Source organism: Penaeus chinensis, chromosome 19 (assembly GCF_019202785.1).
Source record: "Penaeus chinensis breed Huanghai No. 1 chromosome 19, ASM1920278v2, whole genome shotgun sequence".
Classification (NCBI taxonomy): Eukaryota; Metazoa; Arthropoda; class Malacostraca; order Decapoda; family Penaeidae; genus Penaeus; species Penaeus chinensis.
In genome coordinates this window covers 876,482-881,481 of record NC_061837.1, presented here as the reverse complement: position 1 = coordinate 881,481, position 5,000 = coordinate 876,482, and the positions used below count along the sequence as shown (strand labels likewise).

Genomic DNA, 5,000 nt, shown 5'->3' with positions numbered 1-5,000 from the left:
CTCTTAAGGAGGCACCTTTTTATAAGGGAATTAATGTGTATTTATTTATACTCTTAGACTCAGTTATTCCATTCGCAGGTGGATTGGAAACGGTAACAGTAATAAGGATAAAGATATATGATATGGTTTATATAACAAAGAACAAACTAGGAAATTGGACTATGTTGTAATAAATTATAAAAAGTAAAATAATATATTGCACAAGATTACATTTACATATACACACATACACAAATATATATACCTACCTACATGCATAAACACATACATACATGTACAGTTTATATACACACATAAACATGCATACTTATACTTAAACATATGTATATACACATACATACACATATATCTACATAAATGCACACATACATATATATATATATATATATATATATATATATATATATATATATATATATATGTGTGTGTGTGTGTGTGTATATATATATTTATATATATATATATATATACATATATATATATATATATATATATATATATATATATATATACATATATACATACACATACATATACATGTACATACATATACATACACACACACATATATATACACACACATACAGATATGCTTATATTAACCTTGCATGCATTTGCATGTACACTTACACATACATTTATATATTCATAAATGTATTATATAAACATATTTGTACACATATGTAAGTTTTCATACAGATGCATGTATACCCGCTGTTACCTACACGTATCTATACTTATTCAAATTACTTCATACATTTGTCCTAAACATCAGAATTCACTCTGACATATGTAATAAATGAGTCTTCAACGATTTTTAGTAGTGATGGAGCATTGTGTAGATGTGAGGGCAAATTATTCCATACACTTACCCCATGATATATAATACATGTTTTTGCTTGGTTTGAGCCTACAGTTAACGTGCTTTAATAGTGAGTTTGATCGAAGAGGATATTTTAAACTATTTCTGAACCGGAATAAGTTATTTTCGTAGATATTGATATATTTAAAAATGAAGAGAGCACAAAATGAGGTATTTATGTCTATCAGTTTCAATAGTTTCAATGTAGAAAATGCACTGTTGGTATGATCATATTTGCCTAATTCAGCAATTGTTCGGAATACTCGTTTTTGGGCAGTTTTAACGTGCTTTAACGTGGTTTCACTGGCAGCTCCCCAGACAGTGTTGCACTATGTTAGATGTGGATGAATTAATGAAAAATGGATGCATTTACGAGTATTCATAGTGAAAAAATCACGCGTATGATACTGTTTATTTTTTTTTTTTTTTTTTTTATGAATACTGTCCGTATAACTATCCTACAACAGTTTATCGTCAATTATTACTCCAAGAAATTTAGTTTCGGTTTTCCTTGCCAAGGGTTTATGTTCTGACATTACCGGCAAAAGTGTCGGGGGAAGTTTTTTATTACGTTTAAACTTAAATTTAACTTAATGGGATTAAACACTGTTTAGCGTCAGTTTGTATGAAGAAATCCAATTACTGATAGCGTTAAGTTCTCTATTGATGCTACTAATGCGTTGATTAATATCTTTACCTGAAGCATAAAGGTTACTGTCATCAGCATATAAGATGAATTTCAGATACTAGGATGTTTTCACCAAATCATTGATGTAGATCAGAAAAAAAGGCCCAAACAGTGACCCTTGAGGTACACCATGAGATAATGGAAGGCAATCTGAATTGGATTCATTATGTGAAACAAACTGGTTTCTCTTTGACAGATATGAATGAAAAAAGCGGTTTGCAGACCTCCTGTCACACAATGAGATAGTTTTGAGAGCAGAATTGGGTGATTAACCGTATCAAAATTCAGGATAATCTAAACATACAGCAACAATGAATCCGTTATTATCAAAGGCCCTGTATATATGGTTTGTAAATAACATAACAGCCATTATTCTTTGTAAATCCTAATTGGCAATCTGACAGAATACTGTTGCGTATAAGATAGTTTTCCAATCTGATATATTTTTTCCCCCAGAATTTTACTTAAGGGCAGAACTGATACTGGTCTGTAGTTATGAATATTGGATTTGCAACCTGATTTGTGAACCTTTGCTGTCTTGAGTTTATCTGGGTATATACCCGTAGTAAGTGAAGTGTTGCACAGGTGGAGCAGGGAGCGGGAAAGGGCAGGTAAAGTGGATTTAATTATTGGTGCTGTGATGCCATCATAACCGGGGACAGAGAGTGACAGAAAGAGAGAGAGAGAGAGAAAGAGGGGTGGGGGGAGGAGAGAGAGAGGGAGGGAGGGAGAGAGAGAGAGAGAGAAAGAGAGAGAGAGAGAGAGAGAGAGAGAGAGAGAGAGAGAGAGAGAGAGAGAGAGAGAGAGAGAGAGAGAGAGGATGGGAGAGAGGAGAGAGAGAGAAACAGTTTTATGGCAAGTTTTAATTTTTGCCTTGAATTGTTATCTGATGTCTGTTTCTCTTTGATACTTTAAATTTTCTGAACATTTGCCCTCTTCATTTAGCTATTTATTTCGGTAATTGTCAAAATGCTAGTATAAACAATAATGTTCTTTAAAGAATCGAAAACACAAGAATAGCTCGGGACGGAGAACCCAGTGAAAAAGAAGGAAAAATTGTGACTACGGATATAAGTAGAAACTTATAAGAAAAAAAAGTAAAAGGGAGAAAAAGAAGAAACGAACAAAATGAGAACGATGAAAGATGCAATAAAAAAGACGATAAAGAAGAAAACACGATAACAAAGCAATAATGCGAGAAGGACAAATCCTCAGGAAACGAATGAAAAAATGCGAGGCAAAGAAGTTCCGTCCGGGCCGACGAGCGCATCGCGCGGGCGGAGCGATCGACCGATCAATCCGAGTTGGTGACCCTGTGGCTCCGGTGTATGGGCATCTGGCGGCCAGAGCAAGGATTAGTAGTTCCATTCAATCTATAAAGATAGGGATGAAATAGGACTGAACTTGGAGGGCCTTTCCTAATGAATGCCAAAGAACTAACCAAAGCGAACTAACGCTTTTGTCCGAGTTAGCAAATTGGCTGATGGTGATATGTTGCTAGTCTCTAGATATAAACTTGGTGCATAATATACTATGGTGAATATGTAACTCGATTTGGAATGGACAATTTGAAATATGTCTGCACCTTTTTCTTTGACTAACGTTATCGCATTAACGAGGGTGGAAGTATTTTTTCCCGAAGGATAAGAAGGGAGAGATTATTGAAAAGGTTGATGAGACTGTTATTCCAACAGATGCAGATGAACTAACTGGGAGGAGAAAGTCAGTAAGGATGTTTATTAGGGAAATATCTATCATACCTGTGTGGGCCACAGGACCAATTAGGGAAAACAGACTAATCGCTTATCGTTTCGAGGTGAGGCTCAGAGCCCTTAACGTCCGGCACCGAGCATAAGGCCATGTCCCTGCGAAACCGAAACATCGAAGAAGCCTTGTTCCATGGAACCAAGACCTAACGGGTCAGGTACAATATAATCCTTTGTATAACGAACTGCGCTGTACGGCGATAAGTGAATGTACATCCTGTTTAATTCCTGGCAATTGTATGTTATACAAATCAAAATGCAATTTCCAAGCGTTCGTATTATATTTCATGTGTATTTAAAAAAAAAAGGGTATTTTTATGCCTCGGCGCCTTTGTTTAAAAACATCTTATTGTAAAATGATGATTTGTTATCCCAGCCTAATAAACGCTATAGTGTAACGAGCAATTTATAAAAAAATATTTCCAATTTATTTTTTCACAAATTACTATTTGTACTGACTTCATCGTTTTACCGTCTCCCCTCGAGAGACGGCAAACCCCTGATATGTATATTTTAGCAAAATAGAACTTACTCTGGTTCTTGATTTGAAAACTTGCTGCCATGAAAGTATAAAAGCTCTACTTTGTCAGAATACATGTTGTAGTGTTTTACTTCCCGGAACGATGACTTTCACCTTTCCTTTTTCAACTTACAAGTAATGTTTGGTGTAGGTAATACTGTCCTGTCTTTAACATCGTTCATGTAAACAATGTATCTGACAATTCGAAAGACTGGGGAATTTCCCTCGCTTCTAGGAGGATACCTGCTTGTATGTATGACAACTATTCACAGAAGGACTAGATTCGGTTCCCGCGAAACACCTCTAGTCCAGTCCTTGTTATGTGTTGCGAGATCACAGAGCCCTCTTGTCACGGGTGGGGAAGAGTGATGCCGGGGGAGGAAAGAGGGGGCTGGAAGGCACTGGGCAGAGTGAGGATAGAAAGGGGCAGAGCGAGAAGAACTGCAAATAATAATTTTGATAAAACATTAATAATACCAGTAGTGATGATAATATTAGTAATAATAATGATAACGATAAATTTGATGGGATGATTCCATGGTGATGATGATAGTGATATTAATATCAATAATAATGATAATAATAATAATAATAATAATGATAATAATAAATAATAATAATAATAACATTAGTAATGACAACAACTACAATAATGATAATAATAATGATAAAAATAATAATAATACATAGTGATTAATAATAATTATAGTTGATAATGATAATCATATCGTTGATAGGCATAATGATATTGTTGATAGTCATATATTGTTGATAATAATGACCAAATTAATAACAACAATAATAGTCATAATAATAATAAAAATTACAATAATAATAATAATAATGATATAAATAACAATAATAATTACAATAATAGTAATGATGATAATAATGATAACAATAATAATAATAATAACAACAATAATAATAATAATAATGATAATAATAATAATAATAATATCAATGATAATATTAATGATAATGATAATAATGATTAAAATTATAATGATAGTGAGGATAATAATAATAATGATAATAATAAGAATAGTAATAATAATAATAATGATAATAATGATAATGATAATGATAATGATAATAACAATGATAATGATAATAATGATGATAATAGTAATATGATGATAATGATAATGACAATAATAATGA

The 5,000-nt window shown here is 32.9% G+C and overlaps 1 protein-coding gene across 1 annotated transcript in view; it reads left to right on the top strand.

Annotated features, from left to right (window-relative positions):
- Window positions 1–5,000, top strand: part of LOC125035219 (Kv channel-interacting protein 2-like) — a 60,107-nt gene that overhangs the window by 1,215 nt on the left and 53,892 nt on the right. The gene's annotated exons all lie outside the window — the stretch shown is intronic.